Source organism: Hyla sarda, chromosome 7, assembly GCF_029499605.1.
Source record: "Hyla sarda isolate aHylSar1 chromosome 7, aHylSar1.hap1, whole genome shotgun sequence".
Taxonomy (NCBI): Eukaryota; Metazoa; Chordata; class Amphibia; order Anura; family Hylidae; genus Hyla; species Hyla sarda.
The window spans coordinates 54765531-54790537 of NC_079195.1; the positions used below are offsets into that span (position 1 = coordinate 54765531).

The 25007-nt window shown below is 46.7% G+C and overlaps 1 protein-coding gene across 4 annotated transcripts in view; it reads right to left on the minus strand.

The window, feature by feature from the left end:
• ZRANB1 (zinc finger RANBP2-type containing 1) overlaps positions 1 to 12536 on the minus strand; it is a 79213-nt gene extending 66677 nt beyond the window's left edge. For 2 of the 4 annotated variants that reach the window (XM_056528981.1, XM_056528977.1), the window contains exon 1: positions 12326 to 12536. The gene's annotated coding sequence lies outside the window, so the exon portion shown is untranslated. Of the gene's footprint in view, positions 1 to 12131; positions 12209 to 12304 lie in introns of those variants that run through there. The other 2 variants (XM_056528979.1, XM_056528980.1) reach the window with 2 other exon arrangements.
• Between the last annotated feature and the right edge of the window lie 12471 nt (positions 12537 to 25007).

The window sequence follows — 25007 nt, forward strand, 5'->3', positions numbered from 1 at the left end:
AGCTACGCTATTAGCGTAGACCTAACTTACGCTACGCTGTCAGCGTAGCACTTGCGTACTCGCGCATGCGCAGACAGTTGGTCAATTAGACCAAAAAACTTTATTGGTAAAAAAAAAAAAAAAAAAAATGCGCATGCGCCGGAAGAGGCTGCAGATTCATCGCTGAGCCACGGAAGAAACAGGAAGAAAAGATTTGCCTCGGACGTCAGAAGATAGGAAGGACAGAAGCACGAACACACACCCCGACATCCCACTTACCGAACACAACATGGCGGAGGCCGAGGTTACACAGCAAGCCACTGGAAGAAAAAGGGGCCAGCTTCCGGATCTTCACAAAAGGTAAGAAAATACATATATACATAATCACAACACACATATAAAAAAAAAAAAAAAAAAAAAAAAAAAAAAAACACACATACTTATACACACAACACACAAACATAATAACAAAAAAAACAGTATAAACAAGGGAGAACCCCTTTAAACAGGAGGGTTTATACAGACCATACATAACTGTTCATTTAATGCAGTGTTTGCCAACTAGTGTGCTTCTAGCTGTTGCAAAACTACAACTCCCAGCATGCCGTTGGCTGTCCGGGCATGCTGGGAGTTGTAGTTTTGCAACAGCTGGAAGCACACTAGTTGGCAAACACTGATCTAATCTGTATAGGGGGATTCCGACAGCAGGTGCCTGGCAGGGACTTACTCCCCTCTCCCCATTCAGAACACACGCACCCTCATTCACAACAAGAAATCTGACCTCTTGGTTTAACACAATGAGACTAAAGTCCATCCCAAGTCCAGGGCGCCATCAGCCCGATGAAGGGTACAAAACTTAATGTGAATGGGGCCTTAGACAGTTAACATATCATGAGTAACCTTTGCACATCTGTAGGTTTTTCTTAATGGTATCTCCTGGATTTTGACCCTTTATCTTCACAAGTTTATTGACAGTCATTTACATTTACTCAGAGTATACTACACTAGTGCTTGACTTAGTTTACTATAAGGAAAAAAAAACAAAAAAATTAAAAAAACATTGAAGCATATAGCTAGTGACCATAGTAACACTGCAGCATTCAAGCAATTACACTGCTCAAAAAAATAAGGGGAGCACAAACACCACAATGTAACTCCAAGTCAATGACACTTCTGTGAAATCACACTGTCCAATCAGGAAGCAACACTGATTGACAATCAATTTCACATGCTATTGTGCAAATGGAACAGACAACAGGTGGAAATTATAGGCAATTAGCAAGACACCCCCAATAAAGGATTGGTTCTGCAGGTGGTGACCACAGACCACTTCTCAGTTCCTATGCTTCCTGGCTGATGTTTTGATCACTTTTGAATGCTGGCGGTGCTTTCACTCTAGTGGTAGCATGAGACGGAGTCTACAACCCACAAGTGGCTCAGGTAGCACAGCTCATCCAGGATGACACATCAATCCGAGCTGTGGCAAGAAGGTTTGCTGTGTCTGTCAGAGTAGTGTCCAGAGCATGGAGGCACTACCAGGAGACAGGCCAGTACATCAGGAGACATGGAGGAGGCTGTAGGAGGGCAACAACCCAGCAGCAGGACCACTACCTCCGCCTTTGTGCAAGGAGGAGCACTGCCAGAGCCCTGCAAAATGACCTCCAGTAGGCCACAAATGTGCATGTGTCCACTCAAACGGTCAGAAACAGACTCCATGAGATGGTATGAGAGCCCAACGTCCACAGGTGGGGGTTGTGCTTACAGCCCAACACCGTGCAGTACGTTGGCATTTGCCAGAGAACACCAAGGTTGACAAATTCACCACTGGTGCCCGCTGCACTTCACAGATAAAAGCAGGTTCACACTGAGCACATGTGACAGAGTCTGGAGACACCGTGGAGAACGTTCTGCTGCCTGCAACATCCTCCAGCATGACCGGTTTGGCAGTGGGTCAGTAATTGTGTGGGTGGCATTTCTTTGGGGGCCGCACAGCCCTCCATGTGCTTGCCAGAGGTAGCCCGACTGCCATTAGGTACCGAGATGAGATCCTCAGATCCCCTTATGAGACCATATGCTGGTGCGGTTGGCCCTGGGCTCCTCCTAATGCAAGACAATGCTAGATCTCATGTGGCTGGAGTGTGTCAGCAGTTCCTGCAAGAGGAAGGCATTGATGCTATGGACTGGCCGCCCGTTCCCCAGACCTGAATCCGATTGAGCACATCTGGGACATCATGTCTCGCTCCATCCACCAATGCCACGTTGCACCACACTGTCCAGGAGTTGGCGGATGCTTTATTCCAGGTCTGGGAGGATATCCCTCAGAAGACCATCCGCCACCTCATCAGGAGAATGCCCAGGCATTGTAGGGAGGTCATACGGGCACATGGAGGCCACACACACTACTGAACCTCATTGTGACTTATTTTAAGGACATTAAATCAAAGTTGGATCAGCCTGTAGTGTGGTTTTCCACTTTGATTTTGAGTGTGACTCCATATCCAGACCTCCATGGGTTAATAAATTTGATTTCCATTGATAATTTTTGTGTGATTTTGTTGTCAGCACATTCAACTATGTAAAGACGAAAGTATTTCATATGATTTGTTCATTCAGATCTAGGATGTGCTTGTTCCCTTTATTATTTTGAGCAGTGTATATTAACTGAGGTAGGAACACCCCTAGTGCAGGACCTAAACATAACCTCAAGGATTCTCTACTTTGTGTTCTGTACCATCCTCCAGCACTACGTGCTGACCTCAGAGTGTTCCTTCCACTTCAGAGATCCCCAAGGGATGCATGGACGGGCACTGGCTGTTGAGGCAGAGGTTGAGCATCACTGCACTACCTGCACAGCGCCTACAAATATCCAGGTAGGCTCAATTTAAAGGGGTGCTCAATGTTTATTTATTTTTTATCAACTGGTGCTAGAAAGTTACAGATTTGTAAATTACTTCTATTTAAAAAAAAAAAATCTTAATCCTTCCAGTACTTATCAGCTGCTGTAAGCTCCAGAGGAAGCTGTGAAGTTCTTCCCAGTCTGAACACAGTGCTCTCTGCTGCCACCTCTGACTGTCAGGAACTGTCCAGAGTATGAGATGTTTGCTATGGGTATTTGCCCTGGACAGTTCCTGACATGAACAGAGGCGTCACCAGAGAGCACTGTGGTCAGACTGGGAAGAACTACACAACTTCCTCTGGTTGGGTCAGAGTGATAGAACTTTGCACCATCACCTGCGCTGCACCCCAGCTCTCCTCATGCACGGAGCAACAATCAACACTTCCCCTTGATGTATCTCTATGGGAGAGACTCGAGCACTGTATCTCCTGATTCACCATAAAGATGCATGGAGGAGGTGGGTCAACCACTGCTCCGTTTATGAGGAGAGCCAGGGGGACAGGCAGGAGATTGCGGGGGTCCCAACAGTCGGACCCCCTGTGATCAGACACTTATCCCCCATCATATGGATAGGGGTTAAGAAGTTTAGTATTGGAGTTCCCCTTTAATCTCTCTCATAGGCAGAGTTTCCCTCCAGCGCCATAAAGAAATAACCGGTGGGGGGGTGAAATGATGTCATTTGTTTGAATGGGACAGTTCACTTTATCCGGTGTCTCAAGTTGGACAACGCAGCATGGGCACCAGACAGGGGAACACATCTTTTTGAGTTCCTCTGTCTAGAATGCACAAACATTGAACGGCAGCTCCTAAATAAAGGATGCCAATGGGTGCATTCTTTGTCCTCAGTCGTGGCAAGTTTAGTCTGAAGCGGATACTGGACAAATGTAAACCCAACCTTACTAGTGCAGCTGCTGAGCCCAAGGTACGCTTACGAAAAGGAGCTTTATGAATGCTACCACCTTCAGCATTATGGTTGTTACCAAGATTCCAAGTAAGCCACTGTATACAAAAACAGCTAAGAATAGAAAAAAAAAAACAAAGTTTAGAAAAAAAGAGTCATGCAAAAGTAATATACAACCATCGGAGAGGACACCTAGTAAGAGATTTAATTTTGACAACTAAGCCATTGGCTGGCACTTCTCCACACTGTAAAGATGCGTCACCAATGATAATATATGCGCCAGATCCACATCACGGCCATAATGTGTAAATATTTAACAGTAAGAACAGGTGAGTCACAAGACAAGTCATCATAGGATCACAACATCAAAAGGGGGGGGGCAGAAACTTAAAGGAGAACTCCAGAATATAAAAATTGTCCCTCATACTGCCAGCAGTAAAATAAAGATGTACATACTAGGGATCGACCGATTATCGGTATGGCCGATAATGACGATTTTGGGCATTATCGGTATCGGCAATTACCTTGCCGATAAGCCGATAATGCCCCGCCCCCCGCACCGCACCAGTGATAGGCTGAGCGGCAGTGTGAGAACACCTCAAGACACAAAATCCTTCACTACACTGGCACCTGCTGCCGGGGCTGAAAACGTCACACTGCCGCTCAGCCTATTGCCGGCCGAGTCGGGACTTCACTGCGGCCGGTGATTGGCTGAGCGCAGTATGATTCTCCGACCACTGGCAACCAGGAAGAGGATCGCGGCGGAGGCGGTTACCGGGGGAGCGGAGGAAGGTATGTACATTTTTTTTTACTGCCGGCAGTATGGGCCACAATTTTTGTATTCTGGAGTCCTCCTTTAACTAGTACAACAGGGTGTAAGGTAAGAGCGACGAAGCGAAGCGGTTACAATGACCCAAACTGTGAAAAGCATGGCCGGAGCCTCTGCTGGATGAGCCCAGTGGTTTACAGGCATCAGCTGTCATAACAGAGGCAGATGTACAGGTCACACAATGTGCAGCTAATTCTCTGGTACAATGGTCAGACTGGTTGGAAACTGCAGAAAACACTATTGACAAGCTGCCCATCCCACCCCACCCCCCTCCATAGAAATGGCCTGTCAACACAGGGCACGGTGACAGCAGAGCAGTATGCACAGCATTGTACTCTACGCTTTACACTCCGCTGGACGCTTTCCCATAGTAAACAATATGGACATTCTGTTGGTTATAAGTGGAAGTGACGGTGATTTATACGGCGGGGCGGTGCAGGTAACTTCTGCTTTAGCCCAAGGTGACTGGCCCATCCATTTCCATGTATACGAGTAAGGCTGGATTCTCTGGACACGCTTTTATGTGGCTGGGCTAGCATCCTGTACATACGATGGACAAGCGCCTTAAAGGTGACATCTCATACGAGCTGCGGAATAAAGGCGACCAAGAGAGACAATAACTTCACTAGTCAGCAGATAAACTACTCATTGCTGGAAAGAGCGTGAGCAAAGCATAACAGCAGTACCCTATTAAGGGCATGTTCACACTACAGATTAGGGCTGGGCGGTATGGCCAAATATGTGTATCGCGGTATTTTTGTAACTTATGGCAGTTCCATGTATATAACGATATTTCCCCCCCCCCCCTCAAATTTATTATTAGCCCAGCATTGCGCTCTCCCCAACGGGGTACTACTCACGTCATCCGCAAGCGCTGCTCTCCTCATCCGCCTGTTTGTTGCGGCCGCCGACACTGACACTGTGCGGTATATCCCTATGCTGTATTCCTATGCCCGGGCTGGTAAACAAAATAAAACTAACGCTAACGTCGGCCTTACGCTGGGGATGGGGACATGAACGTCAGACAGCAGTCAGCCTATCACCGGCCGTAGCGATGTTCCGCCTCGGCCGGTGATAGGCTGAGCCCACTGTCGTGTAATTAAGTCCGGACCGACAGGGAAGGCGAGTTAGTTTATTTTGTTTACTAGAGATGAGTGAACTTACAGTAAATTCTATTCGTCACGAACTTCACGGCTCGGCAGTTGACGTCTTTTCCTGCATAAATTAGTTCAGCTTTCAGGTGCTCCGATGGGCTGGAAAAGGTGGATACAGTCCTAGGAAAGAGTCTCCTAGTAATGTATCCACCTTTTCCAGCCCACCGGAGCACCTGAAGGCTGAACTAATTTACACAGGAAAAGTCATCAACTGCTGAGCCGAGAAGTTCGTGACGAATCAAATTTACTGTAAGTTCGCTCATCTCTATTGTTTACCTTTTGCAGCCTGGGCATAGAGATACAGTATAGAGCAGTGGTTTGCAATCTGCGGACCTCCAGATGTTGCAAAACTATAACTCCCAGCATGCCCGGACAGCCAACGGCTGTCCGGGCATGCTGGGAGTTGTAGTTTGCAACATCTGGAGGTTGAAGACCACTGGTATAGAGTGTCAGTTCCGGCAGCCGCAGCAAACAGGAGGACCAGGAGGGCAGCGCTTGCGGGTGACATATGTGAGTAGTTGCACTGGGCTGATAATTGGGGGGGGGGGGGGTCAGAGCAGCACTCGCGGGCCTTTCGGTATGAACCGGTATACCACCCAGCCCTACTACAGATTGTAAATAGAATCTCCGCTTGCAGATTCCCTTCTGGCGGCCGCAGACGAAATACTTCAGCAGTAGGACCGCGCGGCACTGCGCCGTCACCATTGACAGCTATGCAGTGTTCGCGGACTTCCGCGCAAAGAATGAACATGTTGTTTCTTTGCGCGCAACAATTTCAGTGGCGGAATTGTCTGCCGCTGAAATTCCGCAGTGTGAACGGGTCTCGCGGAAACCCATTCACACTGATGTTTATGTTCTCAGCACATTACGTAGTGTGAACATACCCTAAAGGAGCCGCGAAACCGGACACATTAGGCTGGGTTCACACCACTTTTTTGCAATCCAGTTCCTGTATATCAGGGCACGTTCCCACTTGGCGTACACGCAGCGCAAAATCTGCAGCAGCAGCGGGAAATACACGGTGTATCCCTCGCCCACCATACACACAAGAATTTCTGGCGGCAGCCCTCTGTGCGCAGTGAGTTTTGGAGGCGGAGCTGCACGTCACAGTAACACGGGCACATGGCCCCGCCTCCAAAACTCCCTGCACACATAGGGTTGCCACCGGAAAGCCTTGTGTGTATGGTGGGCGAGGGATACACCGTGTATTTCCCGCTGCTGCTGCAGATTTTGCGCAGCGTGAAATACGCTGCGTATACGCCAAGTGGGAACGTGCCCTTAATTTGAAAACTGTATGCCAAAAGATGCATCCGGTTGTGTCCGTTTTGAGTCTTGTACGGTCTTGACAGATTTTTTTCCCCCCGTACCCAAAAACCGTAGCCTACCACAGTTTTTGGTCCAGGTGAAAAACTGTATTGAAAACACTTTTTTTAAACGAGGCAGTCAATGGGAACCATAGAGAACTGTATGTGCGTACGGTTCCATCCGGTTTGCACCATCAGGTTTTTGACTTTGCACAGTTTTCTTCATGGAATTTCAATAAAACAAGTTAAACTTTATTCGTAATGGAGTGAAAAAGTTAAAACGTATACTTTTTTTTCCCTTAAAAACGGATGCCCCCGGACATCATTTTTCAAACCGTATACGGATTAAAATTTTTACACACGTTTTGATATAGTTTAGTCCAGTTTTGAGGAATCCCGTTTTTGTTTTTTTTATCAAAAAAAAAAAACTGATACAGGAGCTGTATTGCAAAAACATGGTGTGAACCCAGCCTAACAATAGCCTATGTGTATGGTAATACATGACTGCTTATACTGACCTCACATCTCTATTGCTTATTGCACAGTCACTGGCTGTTAGTTCTACTGTGATAGCATTTAACCTGCATCTTTTTCAACCATGGTGCCTCCAGCTGTTACAAAACTACAACTCCCAGCATGCCCGGACAGCCAAAGGCTGTCCGGGCATGCTGGGAGTTGTAGTTTTGCAACAGCTGGAGGCACCATGGTTGAAAAAGACTTCTATAGAACATTAGAGAAAATTCAATGGAACCTGCTGAACATAGGAAACACCGACTCAACCGAGAACCTTATGAAAAAGACAGATCGGGCAATCATTTTATCTGACCAATCTTTTTGTACTTTAAGAGATAAGCAGACTAGAGATTAGCGAACTTACAGTAAATTCGATTCGTCACAAACTTCTCGGCTCGGCAGTTGATGACTTATCCTGTGTAAATTAGTTCAGCTTTCCGGTGCTCCGGTGGGCTGGAAAAGACGGATACAGTCCAAGGAAAGAGTCTCCTAGGACTGTATCTACCTTTTCCAGCCCACCGGACCACCTGAAAGCTGAACTAATTTATGCAGGAAAAGTCATCAACTGCAGAGCCGAGAAGTTCATGACGAATTGAATTTACTGTAAGTTCGCTCATCTCTAAAGCAGACCACAGAGCAGTCTGGCGGCGAACTAAACAACACATGCAATAGTAAGGTGAGTTTGTTTTTTCCCCTCTTTTCTGATCCCTCCAATCCAATTGGATGAGCGTTCATGTGTTCTGAATGGAGGAAGGAGGGGTGAGCTATTGCCAGATTCCTTTGGCAGAGGCTTATCTCTCTGAGAACGCAAGGATTAAGCAATTGAAATCCAACATGCTCAATCCTTCTCTTCCAACATCAATTGTCAGGGCAGACTCAGGAGGGCCCCCCCCCCATACACAGACAGTCCAGATTATTTTGCACGTGTATAGGAACAGTATTGCCTTTCTCTCCATTCCAGAATTCATGAATAATCAGCTGATCATTCATGTGTACAGGGAGGGGGACAAAACAGCTTTCAGCCAACAGACATCCTATTGCACATTGTCACCTTTGGGATAGGCCAACAATAGTTTAGTGGGGGACCAAATTATGGGGTCAGAATTGGCTGAGAACTGTGGCAACTCCATTGCCGGGCAGAGCGCCATACATCGTGTAGCAGCTATGACTGGTACTGCAGCTCAATGTATCCCATTCAAGTGAATGGGACTGAGCCATCTGCAGTACCTGGCACAGCCACTACAGCACTAAGAGGCAGAAGCACCGGGCCTGGTCAATAAAGGGGTGCCAAGCGTCAGACAACCCAATCTTGATGACAGGCCATTACTATTGAATACCAATTTTAGATGAGCTTTCCGAAGTTTAGACCATCCCCTATCAACAAGATAGTCAACAACTAGCTGACTGGTGGGGGTCGGACCGTGAGAACAGAGATCTTAAAGGGGTATTCCAGGCCAAAACTATATATATACACACAACAAAAACAACAACTCAACTTCAGAAGCTAATAACTATTGGAAGGATTAAGATTTTTTAATCTAAGCAATTTACAAATCTGTTTAACTTTCCGGAGCCAGTTGATAGAGATAGAGATAGAGAGATAGAGATAGAGAGATAGAGAGAGAGAGATAGAGAGAGAGAGATAGAGAGAGAGATAGAGAGATAGAGAGAGAGATAGAGAGAGAGAGAGAGAGAGAGAGAGAGAGAGAGAGATAGAGATAGAGAGAGAGATAGAGATAGAGATAGAGATAGAGATAGAGATAGAGATAGAGATAGATATATATATATATATCTCTCTCTATCTCTATCTCTATCTATCAACTGGCTCCGGAAAGTTAAACAGATTTGTAAATTGCTTAGATTAAAAAATCTTAATCCTTCCAATAGTTATTAGCTTCTGAAGTTGAGTTGTTGTTTTCTGTCTAACTGCTCTCTGATGACTCACATCCCGGGAGCTGTGCAGTTCCTATGGGGATATTCTCCCATCATGCACAGCTCCCGTGACGTCACATCATCATTGAGCAGTTAGACAGAAAACTTCAGAAGCTAATAACTATTGGAAGGATTAACATTTTTAAAAAGAAGTCATTTACAAATCTGTTTAACTTTCTGGAGACAGTTGATATATATAAAAAAAGGTTTTGGCTGGAATACCCCTTTAATTGTCTGACTGCTGGGCCCCCAACAATCATAAAAAGTTAGGTAAGTTACCGAATAAAAATGGAGTGACATCAAGCACACTCGACCCCATTTATTCTTTATGGGTCGCTCAGATGCGGATAAGTCCCATAGAGAATGAATTGTCTCCCTTCACTTAGTCGTCAGACCCCCAATAATAAGCTGGTGCCCCCTATCCTGCAGATAGGGTATAACATCTTCGAGATCTGTGCCACAACCGGAGATGTTTACACTGTCTGCATCCAAGAGAAAGTGACCCCTGGCAGGAGACTGACTGTCAATCAAGTGTCACCAGTGTTATCTGCAATTCTAATTGGTGCGGAGCAGCTGACAGCCCCGGCTCCTCCTCCATTGTGTCCGACAGGAACAAAGTGACCAAGTGGAACCTAAGTTGTGGTTCTCCGGCAGCTGCAAAGCTTTAAAGGCTGTGGGGTCATGATGGTAGTTGTAGTCTTGCCTAAGGCTCTCGGGGCATGATGGGAGTTGTAGTCTTACCTAAGGCTCTTCAGGCACAAAGGGAAATGTCCTGCATAAGTCTATCTGAGCACAATAGAAGGCATAGTAAAGCCATGGCACGATGGGAGAAAGTTTTTCCTAAGGCTCTCGGGGCATGGTGAGAGTTGCAGTCTTGCCTAAGGCTCTCGGGGCATGATGGGAGTTGCAGTCTTGCCTAAGGCTCTCGGGGCATGATGGGAGTTGCAGTCTTGCCTAAGGCTCTCGGGGCATGATGGGAGTTGCAGTCTTTCCAAAGGCTCTCGGGGCATGATGGGAGTTGCAGTCTTTCCAAAGGCTCTCGGGGCATGATGGGAGTTGCAGTCTTTCCAAAGGCTCTCGGGGCATGATGGGAGTTGCAGTCATGCCTAAGGCTCTCGGGGCATGATGGGAGTTGCAGTCATGCCTAAGGCTCTCGGGGCATGATGAGAGTTGCAGTCATGCCTAAGGCTCTCGGGGCATGATGAGAGTTGCAGTCTTGCCTAAGGCTCTCGGGGCATGATGAGAGTTGCAGTCTTGCCTAAGGCTCTCGGGGCATGATGGGAGTTGCAGTCTTGCCTAAGGCTCTCGGGGCATGATGGGAGTTGCAGTCTTGCCTAAGGCTCTCGGGGCATGATGGGAGTTGCAGTCTTGCCTAAGGCTCTCGGGGCATGATGGGAGTTGTAGTCTTGCCTAAGGCTCTCGGGGCATGATGGGAGTTGTAGTCTTGCCTAAGGCTCTCGGGGCATGATGGGAGTTGTAGTCTTGCCTAAGGCTCTCGGGGCATGATGGGAGTTGTAGTCTTGCCTAAGGCTCTCGGGGCATGATGGGAGTTGTAGTCTTGCCTAAGGCTCTCGGGGCATGATGGGAGTTGTAGTCTTGCCTAAGGCTCTCGGGGCATGATGGGAGTTGTAGTCTTGCCTAAGGCTCTCGGGGCATGATGGGAGTTGTAGTCTTGCCTAAGGCTCTCGGGGCATGATGGGAGTTGTAGTCTTGCCTAAGGCTCTCGGGGCATGATGGGAGTTGTAGTCTTGCCTAAGGCTCTCGGGGCATGATGGGAGTTGTAGTCTTGTCTAAGGCTCTCGGGGCATGATGGGAGTTGTAGTCTTGCCTAAGGCTCTCGGGGCATGATGGGAGTTGTAGTCTTGCCTAAGGCTCTCGGGGCATGATGGGAGTTGTAGTCTTGCCTAAGGCTCTCGGGGCATGATGGGAGTTGTAGTCTTGCCTAAGGCTCTCGGGGCATGATGGGAGTTGTAGTCTTGCCTAAGGCTCTCGGGGCATGATGGGAGTTGTAGTCTTGCCTAAGGCTCTCGGGGCATGATGGGAGTTGTAGTCTTGCCTAAGGCTCTCGGGGCATGATGGGAGTTGTAGTCTTGCCTAAGGCTCTCGGGGCATGATGGGAGTTGTAGTCTTGCCTAAGGCTCTCGGGGCATGATGGGAGTTGTAGTCTTGCCTAAGGCTCTCGGGGCATGATGGGAGTTGTAGTCTTGCCTAAGGCTCTCGGGGCATGATGGGAGTTGTAGTCTTGCCTAAGGCTCTCGGGGCATGATGGGAGTTGTAGTCTTGCCTAAGGCTCTCGGGGCATGATGGGAGTTGTAGTCTTGCCTAAGGCTCTCGGGGCATGATGGGAGTTGTAGTCTTGCCTAAGGCTCTCGGGGCATGATGGGAGTTGTAGTCTTGCCTAAGGCTGTTGGGGTATGGTGGGTGTTGTCTAGTTTAAGGCTATTGGGGCATGGTGGGTGTTGTAGACTTGTCTAAGGCTCTCGGGACATAATGGGAGTTGTAGTTTTGTAACCACCGAACAACCACAGCTTGCATAACACTGCACCAGATTAACCCTTTATCTTGACAGGAACCTGGGAAAGCAGGGTGTCATGGCGGCTGAGGGGGGGGGTCCCCCGCTTACCCAGGACCGGAGAGGACGGCTCAAGGACTCCTATCACTATGGAGACAGGCCGGGCAGGTGTCCCCCCCCCCCCCCCACAGCGCCCTGACCCGAGAGCTGACACCAGGGCACCCCGTGGTATCCATGGTGACCGCTCCGGTCTATAGTATCACACCGGCCGCTCGTGTACATACCGCAGGTATCAGGGGGCTCACCTGGCTCTATCCCGTTGCCGGCTTCCCTCCCCCGTTCATCGCCCCCGGGACCGGACTCCCCCTCGTTCTCGCTCGTCCGGTCCCCCCAGCTCTGTCCGGCTCCGGAGTTCTCCAGCTCGACTCGGTCCAGTTCTTATTATTTTTTTCCCCTTCCTGTAATGGCGGCTCCGGAGACCGAAGAAGCAAAATAAAGCAGACGGGAACTGCGTGACGTCACCTTGGACCCGAGGCCGGCGAGTTCTGGGATTGGCGGAGCTGCGTGGGGCTGGCGGCCAATAGGAAGCCGTGTCTTAAGCGGCTGAGAGGTGACGTCACGACAGCGGCTTTATAAACAATAACAGCGGCTGGATGATGGCTGGTGCGGTGCGGTGTCAGGAGGCGGAGCCTGAGCCCTGGGTGTAATCATCATAATAATAATAATAATAATAATAAATAAATAAATAAAGGTTCCCTTCACGTACATGTCCTGTCCTTACAGTCATATAAGTAGCTGATTCTGTTATATATGTTCCTGAGAAAGCTGGGTGACTATCAATATTGTTGCCATGGGTCTTCAAGCAGCTTTCCCAGGTTCATAAACTGAGAAAGATCTACATTAGTGTAAAGCATCTTTTCACTCAGTTGTGACGCTTCAGATGCTGCAGTACTACAACTCCCATCATGCCCAAACAGCTTTTGCTACTTATCAGTGCTGCTCTGAAAACTTGTCAGAGGGTCTAAAAATAATTGGTACCCCAGTGATCTCCATACATTGTACCTCCAGCTGTTGCCGATGGCTGTCTGGGCATGCTGGGCGTTTTGCAACATCTGGAGGCTCACAGTTTGGAGACCATTATGCAAGGTTTCAGGCCCTCTCAATCTTCATCTCAGGCAATGGGTACACATAAAGTTGCCAAGGCAACGCAACATGCCCAACGAGTTCCGTGCCCCTTTTCTGTTGAATGGGACTTGTAACTTCCTGGGTGCCATATGGTTGCCTGGGCAACTCTACCGCCAGCATGGCCTATGTCCTTCCATGCTAAAGCTACGTGTACACTATAAACCAGTGGTTCCCAAACTGTGGACCTCCAGCGGTTGCCGACAGATACCTGAAGACTACAAAAAGTTACAGGATGGGGTCAACGAATGCTGAGGATCAATTACTATTATGTCTTTAGTCATTTACTTTTGTTTTAATTCTGTTCACATGCAACATATTTATCATAATATCGTAATTGATAAATTTGGCGCACGCAATAAAAAAAACACAATAAATCACTTCAGAACACTACTTTTCTGTGACTTTTTACTCTGTTACGGAAAAAAATGTGTGCCTTTTTTTTTTAAATTTCATGGGCGATCTTTAATCTCTGCTAGCATCAGTTGGCATCAGTTCCAATTAATGTCAATTTTTTTTGCCAGAAAAAGAAAAAGTACCGGGCATGCACACAGACTACATTAATGGAAGTGATCTCCGGTTGATTTCATATCAGTTATTGCTTGTTCAAAAAAAGAACAAAGGAAAATGCTAGATCACATGACCATCGCCACAGCCACCCAAGAACGGCAGCAAGTGAATGCCACAATAAGGCTGGGTTCAGACTACGGAATTTCAAAGGGGAATTGCAGGCAGAAATTCTGATTACTAAAATGTATAGTGTAGTGAATTGGTTTTCCGTTCATAAATTCACACTTTGGAATTTTTGAAGCGGAATTTGTAAACGGAAAATCCACTTTAAAATTTCCGGCTGAGGAATGGCGTTGCTCATTCATCAGGCGGAAATACTCACGGAACACATTGCAGTCTATTGGGGACCGCAATGTCCGTGCAGTCCTAGCGCCGACTGATTCAGTCGGCGCTGGTTGCACTCGGAATCTCTAGATGCAAATTTTCCGTCTGGAGGTTCCGTAGTCTGAACCGAGCCTTAAAGGGGTACTCCGGCCCTAAGACAACTTATCCTTATCCTTTGGATAGGGGATAAGATGTCTGATCGCTGGGGACCTCCGCAATCTTTCATGCAGCACCCACCTGTCTCGCTCCCTCCCATAGGCTTGCATTGAGGTGGCGGGGGGTGACATCACGAGGGGGCGGAGTCATGACATCACGATACTCCGGCCCCGTGGTCGTGAGGCTTCAGACACGGAGCAATCATCGCTTTGTACAGCTGAGACAGGTGGGTGCTGCATGAAAGATTGCGGGGGTCCCCAGCAGCAGGACCCCCGCGATCAGACATCTTATTCCCTATCCTTTGGATAGGGAACAAGATGTCTTAGGGCCGGAGTACCTTTTTAGGATGAAAACCCAATAATGTGTACCTAAGTCATTTTAGTCAAATTCACATTAGCAAAAAGTCACACCCATTTTGCGTAACAGATCTTTTTAAGACTTTTCTATGCCAAAAAAAGGCTCTAAACTTCTTGATAAATTTCCCCCATAGTGCATATAAATTACCCACAATCATCTGACTCAGTAACTGCAGAGACCAAACCTCATTGGGCATTAAAATCAGCACAAACATTTTTGAAAGAGGCAGCTCTGTCACTGCAGTCTCATTAGCAGGATGGTGCACCTGAACATTCCCATTTGATTGTTCACAGATACCCAAATGCAACTGTGGTGTCGGGGCCACGGGGAGTGAAGTGAGGTGTTTGGAGAGGGGGAGCCCAGGGGCAGGTGTGGTTAACCCCTTCATGTTCGTGACGCCAGGGTGTGGTTTTAACCGAGAACCACCTGAACGGTGGCACCGCTAGTCCTAGTTTAGGCAAGGCAAATAATAGTCCAAGGCCAAGTTAGGGTTAATTGTAGCTTTACTGAGGTAGACAGATGGTAATGTGCTGTCCCAGTACCGTATTGCATACCATACCTAGTATGGTGGTCCCCAAAGTCAGAGTTACTACATTCAGGTAGTGTCCCCCAGGTGGGACAGCCCCTAGTCGCCTCCTTATTTTCTAATGCTAGAGTGTTATTATGTATATGTTTAATAATGTGTATATTTAATATAAGGTATATTAGAGTACTTACCTTGTTAGCGTCGCAGGACCTTCGGTCATGTGACTATGTTAATTCTTCTATGGTATGTTGGAGGACCTTTGGAGGTCCTTGGGTCACATGTTACCCATAACTCTCTGTACAGGAGATTGACAGTCGTATGAAAGTTAGTTAGAAAGAGGGGTAGGGGAAAAAGTGTCAGGGAGGCTAGTCCTGAACTGGCACACCCCAACAAGTTTGCCCGCTTGGCAGATGAGGGGGATGCCATTACAGAGCTAGCAGAACTGCAGCAGGATACCGCCTCTGACCGCCAGGGGGGTGTCTGCTCCAGTAAGGAGGGAGGGAGGAGTACAGGGCAGGCCAGACAGGTACTAGTGGTGGGGGACTCAATTATTAGGGGGACAGACAGGGCAATCTGTCACAAAGACCGGGATCGCCGAACAGTGTGCTGTCTGCCTGGCGCACGAGTTCGGCACATCGCGGATCGGGTTGACAGGTTGTTGGGCGGGGCTGGAGAGGACCCAGCAGTCATGGTACACATTGGCACCAATGACAAAGTAAGAGGTAGGTAGAGTGTCCTTAAAAATGATTTCAGGGACTTAGGCCGCAAGCTTAAGGCAAGGACCTCCAAGGTAGTCTTTTCTGAAATACTACCAGTACCACGAGCCGCACCAGAGAGGCAGCGGGAGATCAGGGAGGTAAACAAGTGGCTCAGAAGCTGGTGTAGGAAGGAAGGGTTTGGGTTCATGGAGAACTGGGCTGACTTCGCTGTCGGTTACCGGCTCTACCGTAGGGACGGGCTGCACCTCAATGGGGAGGGTGCAGCTTTGCTTGGGGAGAAGATGGCTAGAAGGGTGGAGGAGTGTTTAAACTAGGGACTTGGGGGGAGGGAACCTACAGCAAAGAGGGGGAAGATAGTGTAGATAGAGAGGTGGGAATTATAAATGTACCTGGGGGTGGAGCGGAGGGAGGGGTTAGAATAGTTAATAGGAATAGGCTTCATGGGAAAATAAAACTTACACCCTTGAATCCCATTAACCCCAATAACATAAAGGATGGAAATGTAAAGTGTATGTTCACAAATGCCAGAAGCCTAGCAAATAAAATGGGGGAGCTTGAGGCCTTGATACTGGAGGAACATATTGATATAGTTGGGGTCACTGAGACATGGCTGGACTCCTCGCATGACTGGGCTGTCAATCTGCAGGGGTTTACATTGTTTCGCAAAGATAGAATGAACAGAAAAGGTGGTGGAGTCTGTCTGTATGTAAGAAGTGGTATGAAAGTCAGTGTGAACGATGCCATAGTGTGTGATGATTCTGAGGAGGTGGAATCACTGTGGGTAGAATTACAAAAGGAGGGAAATACTGAAAAAATAATATTTGGGGTAATCTACAGACCCCCTAATATCACTGAAGAGATAGAAGGTCGGCTGTATAAACAAATAGAGAGGGCCGCCCGGGCAGGTACAGTGGTAATAATGGGAGATTTTAACTATCCAGATATAGATTGGGGTCCGGGGTTGGCTAAAACTACAAAGGGGCGACAATTCCTAAATTTATTGCAGGATAATTTTATGGGCCAGTTTGTGGAGGACCCAATAAGAAGTGATGCCGTGTTGGATCTGATCATTTCCAACAACGCAGAGCTGGTTGGTAATGTAACTGTGCGGGAAAACCTTGGTAATAGCGACCACAATATAGTTACTTTTGACTTAAAATGTAGAAAACAAAGACAGGCGGGGAAGGCAAAAACATATAACTTTAAAAAGGCAAATTTCCCTGGGCTGAGGGCTGCACTACAGGACATAGACTGGGGGGAGGTGTTCTCAAATACTGATACAGAAGGTAAATGGGACATCTTTAAATCAACTCTAAATAACTATACAGCTAAATATATACCAAAGGGGAACAAATATAAACGATTGAAACTAAATCCTACATGGCTGACACATGATGTTAAAAGAGCAATAAACAACAAAAAAATAGCCTTCAAAAAATACAAATCTGATGGGTCAGCGATAACATTTAAACAGTACAAAGAGCTTAATAAAATCTGTAAAAATGTAATAAAAACAGCAAAAATTCAAAATGAGAGACAGGTGGCCAAAGAAAGCAAAACTAATCCTAAATATTTTTTTTGATATATAAATGCAAAAAAACCAAGGACAGAGCATGTAGGACCCCTTAATAATGATAATGGGGAGGTTGTCACGGGCGATCAAGAGAAGGCGGAGCTACTGAATGGGTTCTTTAGTTCTGTATACACTATGGAAGAAGGAGCTGACATTGGCCAGGTCAGTGCTGGTAACACATCATGTAATGTACTGAACTGGCTTAATGTAGAGATGGTACAAGGTAAGTTAAGTGATATAAATGTAAGCAAATCCCCAGGACCGGATGGACTACACCCAAGAGTTCTTAGAGAGGTAAGTTCAGTAATATCTGTACCCCTGTTCATGATATTTAGAGATTCTCTGGTGTCTAGTATTGTGCCAAGGGACTGGCGCAAGGCGAATGTGGTGCCAATCTTCAAAAAGGGCTCTAGGTCTTCCCCAGGAAACTATAGACCGGTAAGTTTAACGTGCATTGTGGGTAAATTGTTTGAAGGACTTATAAGGGATTACATACAGGAATACATAGGGGATAATTGTATTATAAGTGATAGCCAGCATGGGTTTACTAAGGATAGAAGTTGTCAAACCAATCTAATTTGCTTTTATGAAGAGGTGAGTAGAAGCCTTGACAGAGGAATGGCTGTGGATATAGTGTTTCTGGATTTTGCTAAAGCATTTGATACTGTCCCTCACAGACATCTGACAGGTAAGTTAAGGTCCTTGGGCTTGGAAACTTTAGTTTGTAACTGGATTGAACACTGGCTCATGGATCGTACCCAGAGAGTGGTGGTCAATGATTCGTACTCTGATTGGTCCCCGGTTATTAGTGGTGTACCCCAAGGTTCAGTACTGGGCCCGCTGTTGTTTAATGTATTTATCAATGATATAGAGGATGGTATTAACAGCTCTGTTTCTATCTTTGCAGATGACACCAAGCTTTGTAGCACGGTACAGTCTATAGAGGATGTGCATAAGTTACAGGATAACTTGGATAGACTGTGTCTGGGCATCCACTTGGCAAATGAGGTTCAATGTGGATAAATGTAAAGTTATGCATCTGGGTACTAATAACCTGCATGCATCGTATGTCTTAGGGGGGATTAAACTGGTTTAGGGGGGAGTCACTGGTAGAGAAGGATCTGGGTGTACTTGTAGATCACAGACTACAGAATAGCATGCAATGTCAGGCTGCTGCTTCCAAAGCCGTCAGGATATTGTCATGTATAAAAAGAGGCATGGACTCAAGGGACAGGGACATAATACTCCCCCTTTATAAAGCATTGGTACGGCCTCACCTGGAATATGCTGTTCAGTTTTGGTCACCTGTCCATAAAAGGGACACTGCGGAGTTGGAAAGGGTGCAGAGACGCGCGACTAAACTAATATGGGGCATGGAACATCTTAGCTATGCGGAGCGATTAAAGGAGTTACAATTGTTTAGTCTTGAGAAGAGACGTTTAAGGGGGGATATGATAAACGTATATAAGTATATTAATGGCCCATACAAAAAATATGGAGAAAAACTGTTCCAGGTTAAACCCCCCCAAAGGACGAGGGGGCACTCCCTCCGTCTGGAGAAAAAAAAGTTTAGTCTCAAGGGGCGACACGCCTTCTTTACCGTGAGGACTGTGAATTTATGGAACGGTCTACCTCAGGAACTGGTCACAGCAGGAACAATTAACAGCTTTAAAACAGGGTTAGATACATTCCTGGAACAAAATAAGATTAATGCTTATGAAGAAATATAAAATCTCATCCCTTCCCCAATATCGCGCCACACCCCTACCCCTTAATTCCCTGGTTGAACTTGATGGACATATGTCTTTTTTCGACCGTACTAACTATGTAACTATGTAACTATGTATGGACCAGTGAGCTTTAGTCCAGCCCCTGCCCATATAAGGGATCTGTAGCCAATTATCGCTCTCTTGGGTTGCTGCTCTCGTGGATGCCGGACTAGCAGGACAGATCTGCGCAACTTTCAAAGACAAGCTAGGCCTAAAACGTGCCGGCCTCAGCCTAAACAAAACTGTGAGTTAACATCTGAATCCCCACTAAAGCTAGCGTGATTAAGGGACCGAATATAATCCCCTAAATCCAGTGGATCACCGCAACAATTACCTTCTTAAGCTCAAAAGACTCACGAGGTCCCAACCACTTGTCAAGCTCTAATAGACTCTGTTGTATGGACTGTTCCTGTTCATTATTGCCTAAAATCTTCAGTAAAAGTTCCGACAAGTTTCTGCAAATCTCCGGTTATGGACAATCAATTATTTCCTATCTCCTTATCGCTCTTGGGACGGGTGGCGGTAGGACAAGCATTACAAAGAATAGCCCTCACCCTGGCATCACGAATAGAAAGGGTTAAGCAAGCACCCTTAGTAACCGCACAGCTACACTCCCATATACCCTACTCCCCCCAGGCTATCACAGTAACAGTCTTTACAGCTAGGCCAGGATCCCAGAGAGGTGACCAGTAACACAGGGGACCTCGCAGCTTGCTGAGACTTGCAGTGACTTTGACAGACTTTAGCACAGCCATGCTGACTATAATAGACTTGACTTGACTGAAGGTAGTGACAGCAGACAGAGATGACTTGACTTACTGACTTGTGGCTGTAATTTAAGCTTGAGGCCTCCAGATGTGCTGGACACTGAGACGTCTGGACTGGACTTGACCTCAAGATCTAAGAGCAATGACTGATCAAAGAGGCAGATTGCAGCTCCTCCCTTCCTTATCAAGGGGGGCTGAGCAAGGAGCCCATAGGCTAGCTGATGGTCATCTGGTCACCTGGTGCTCTCTGGGTAACAAAACATGTGACTTTATCATGTGACAACCCTTATCACAGCCATGTGACCATATCAAAGGTCCTTTACATTCAATGTAAAACAAATTATAATATGGGGGAACACTGCAGGTGATCCCTGAGGACGTACAGGGACTCAAGCTGATAGGACTGTAGCATGATATCCTGTACTGGGGCATCACACAACTTTCCTTAAACGTTGGATTGGCAGCATCAGAAAAATTCACCAATGTTGCAGTGGAGTCCATAGCTAAGGTTATGTTGACCACGTTTGGACAGAACTGCACTACTGCCTAAACATCTGACTTATCACCAATAGAAATCACTTTGTACATTTGTTGTGTATATAGATAAAACTTGGATACCTAGGGGGAGATTTATTAAAACCTGCCCAGAGGAAAAGTTGCCCATAGCAACCAATCAGATTGCTTGTCTCATATTTGAATGGCCTCGGAAAAATGAAATAAGCGATCTGATTGGTTGCTATGGGCAACTCAGCAACTTTTCCCCTGGACAGGTTTTAATAAATCTCTCCCCCCCCCCCCTAATGTGTCTTTTTTTTTTTTTCAATAGTAAAGTTTATTAAAGATTTTAAACATACAAAGTAGTAAATGTGCAAGTGACCAAGGGGCCAAAATATGTGGTGCACATGCGCCTAAAAGAAATAGACAGGCAGTATGGCAAACAAGTCATATTAGGAGCAGTAACACTAGTCTTTTAGGACTCCAACATGACAACAATAAACACTTAGGCATACATGGCAGACAATAAAATATCAGCACCTAGTCTGGCACAACTAATGTGTCTTTTTATGGTAATTGGTATGGTAAAAATTTGCGTTACATTCTCTTGGTTATGAATACTGAGACTATCATTTTGCACCATCCTTTTTGAATCACCCTGTATTTTGGTAGGTATTTTGCCCATAAAAGAAAAAAGCTTGTAATGGCTAACTGTGTGGCCAGTGTTTTGTCACGCAAGAATGTACATTTTTATAGCAACAAAAGAATGTGTCTTGTCATTAGGAGTCAATGCTGACGTTCTGATTCAATGTATTTACTATGTAGTAATATAATGTATTACTACAGTGGTCCCTCAAGTTCCAATATTAATTCGTTCCAGGACGACCATTGTATGTTGAACCATTGTTTGTTGAGACTCTAATTCTATGGAAACCTGATACCGTATATACTCGAGTATAAGCCGATCGAATATAAGCCGAGGCCCCTAATTTCACCCCAAAAACCCAGGAAAAGTTATTGACTCGACTATAAGCCTACGGTGTAAAATACATCATTCCCCCCCCCCCCCATGTCATCATCCCCCCATGTCATCAACACCCCCATCATCATCACCCTGTTATTTTCACCCCCTTTCATCATCACCCTCGTCATCATCCCCCCTTTCATCATCACTGCCTGTCAATCCCTTCATCAGTGGTCTTCAACCTGCGGCTGTCCGGGCATGCTGGGAGTTGTAGTTTTGCAACAGTTTTGCGTCCGGTGGGTTAGTCATTCCGGCCTGTCCATTTTCACTGAGTGGCCCTCTTCTCCGGTCCGGGCCGGCCCCGGCCTAGTGACGTTGCCTTGACAACGACGACGCACAGAGACGTTCATGCGCAGGGACGGTGAAAATGAACAGGCCGGAACGACTAACCCTCCCCACCCTAGGGGAGGTGAGTAGAAAGCTAAAGGGGGGTCTGGATGATGACGAAGGCCGCAGTGGTCTTCAACCTGCGGACCTCCAGATGTTTCAAAACTACAACTCCCAGCATGCCCGGACAGCCGATGGCTGTCCGGGCATGCTGGGAGTTGTAGTTTTGCAACATCTGGATGTCCGCAGGTTGAAGACCACTGAGAAGAGATTGATAGGCGGAGAGTTCACTCGAGTATAAGCCGAGGGGGGCGTTTTCGGCACGAAAAATCATGCTGGAAAACTTGGCTTATACTAGAGTATATACGGTAATTGGTTTTAAAGCCCCCAAAATATCATCCAAAAAGAGGAAAAAGTGAGGATAAAAGAAAAATAAGTAGATAACTAATACAGAGAAAGCAAGTCCTTACATATAAAAGTAAGAAAGATCTGCTGGAAGCTGTAAATCACTGTCTATATAGAGGACAGGAGCTACTCAGCATACACACATTGGGGGAGATTTATCAAAACCTGTGCAGAGGAAGAGTGGTGCAGTTGCCCATAGCAACCAATCAGATTGCTTCTTTCATTTTCCACAGGCCTCTAAAGAGGCCTGTGGAAAATGAAAGAAGCAATCTGATTGGTTGCTATGGGCAACTGCACCACTCTTCCTCTGCACAGGTTTTAATAAATCTCCCCCCATTGTATCCAATAAATATAAACTGTTCTACTTCATGTACAATCCGTGAGAGAAACATGAGAGAAAGATTTACTCGCGATCCATAGATACGTTTTCCATAAACTTGTTTTCTTTATGTCTTACAAAACAAGGAGCTTAGGTGAAGGTAACCGTTTCTGCTACCTGCACCTAAGCACCATGACGGACATTTATCAACCGATTTACCCAAGTTTTTTCCATAAAAATGTTGCAAAAAAATCGCAATTGCGCCGCCGTCTTTTTTCGTGCAACAATCTGCCACGAGAGCGAGCAAAGCATTATTTTTTCAAATTGGTGTACATAAGCGTTTTTACAAGTTTGACTTGCCATAGTCAGAAATTGATCAACCGCGACATTCACAAAAAAAGTCACTAAGGCTTTAAAAACCTACGAAATATACTCCAGCCGAACCTTGGCTTAACTAACAGAAACTGACTATTGTTTTCGCTTAGGTGAGAAAAAACTCCCACTTTTGCCTACCTGCGGAAAATGTATTAACGCCATGCAACAATATAGTAAATTTGTCACACATAAACAGAATGGAAGTGGAAAAAAAAAATAGCATACCTAAGCAAACTTTCATAAATGTCCATGTCATGTAAATGTCCTCCATGTCTTGTAAGATGTACAGAAAAATACAAATGAAGAAAACAAGTTTACAGAAAAATATTAGTGTAAATTTGCATAAAAAAGCATTAACCCCTTCCCGCAGAATGTCATATATAAACGCCAGGTTGTGCAGTGCGTTCGCGCATCCCGGCGTTTATAAATGACATTCAGTTAACCCGGCGATGCGCAGCATCGCACGGGTTAACTGGCAGAAGTCCCGCTGTTTCCAGCAGGGGACAACTTCCTCTTCACCCCCAGGACCATCCATTGATGGTCCTGGTCAGCGATCACTGTGATTGGTCCCTGTGGACCAATCACAGTGATCTGGGGTGAAAGTTCAGATCCCCCGCACTGCCCGCCCCTGGAAGTCGGGCAGAACGGGGGACGAAGGCTGCAGGGGCTCGCGGGGACCTGCGGCATTCGGGGGGAACACGTGGGGACCGGCGGACTTACCTGATCCAGCGGCGGGACCGAGGAGCAGCGCGGGACCGGCCACGTGGACGAGCAGCGACGGGTAAGTATGTGGTCCTCAGAGGCAGCAGTGAAGATCTTCACTGCTGCTTCTAGGAGTCTGAAAACTACAACTCCCAGCATGCCTAGACAGCCTTTGGCTGTCTGGGCATGCTGGGAGTTGTAGTTTTGCAACATCTGGAGGGCCCCCGTTTGGAGACCATTGTATAATGGTCTCCAATCTGTGCTCTTCCAGCTGTTGCAAAACTACAACTCCCAGTATGCACTGACTGTCCAGGCATGCTGGGAGTTTTAGTTCAGCAACATCTGGCCCTTCAGATGTTGCCGAACTACAACTCCCAGCATGCCCTTCAGCTGTCTGGGCATGCTGGGAGTTGTAGTTTTGCAACAACTGGAGACACACTGGTTGGGAAACATTGTTTCTAACTCAGTGTTTCCTAACCTGTGTGCCTCCAGCTGTTGCAAAACTATAACTCCCAGCATGCACTAACAGACCATGCATGCTGGGAGTTGTAGTTTTGCAACATCTGGAGGGCCCCAGTTTGGAGACCATTGTATAATGGTCTCCAATCTGTGCTCTTCCAGCTGTTGCAAAACTACAACTCCCAGTATGCACTGACTGTCCAGGCATGCTGGGAGTTTTAGTTCAGCAACATCTGGCCCTTCAGATGTTGCTGAACTACAACTCCCAGCATGCCCTTCAGCTGTCTGGGCATGCTGGGAGTTGTAGTTTTGCAACAACTGGAGACACACTGGTTGGGAAACATTGTCTGTTTCTAACTCCGTGTTTCCTAACCTGTGTGCCTCCAGCTGTTGCAAAACTATAACTCCAAGCATGCACTAACAGACCATGCATGCTGGGAGTTGTGGTTTTGCAACAGCTGGTGCCCCCCCCCTGTGAATGTACAGGGTACAGTGGGTTTCTCGCATCTTGAGATGCAGCAAATTTTGCGCTGGGAAACTCGCTGTAATCCCCTGCCCATGTGACTGTACCCTAAAAACACTACACTACACTAACACAAAATAAAATAAAAAGTTAAAAACACTACATATACACATACCCCTACACAGCCCCCCTCCCCCAATAAGAACGTCCGGTACACCACTGTTTCCAAAGCAGAGCCTCCAGCTGTTGAAAAACAACAACTCCCAGTATTGCCGGACAGCCGTTGACTGTCCACGCATGCTGGGAGTTTTGCAACAGCTGGAGGCACCCTGTTTGGGAATCACTGGCGTAGAATACCCCTATGTCCACCCCTATGCAAATCCCTAATTTAGGCCTCAAATGCGCATGGCGCTCTCTCACTTTGGAGCCCTGTCGTATTTCAAGGCAACAGTTTAGGGCGACATATGGGGTATCG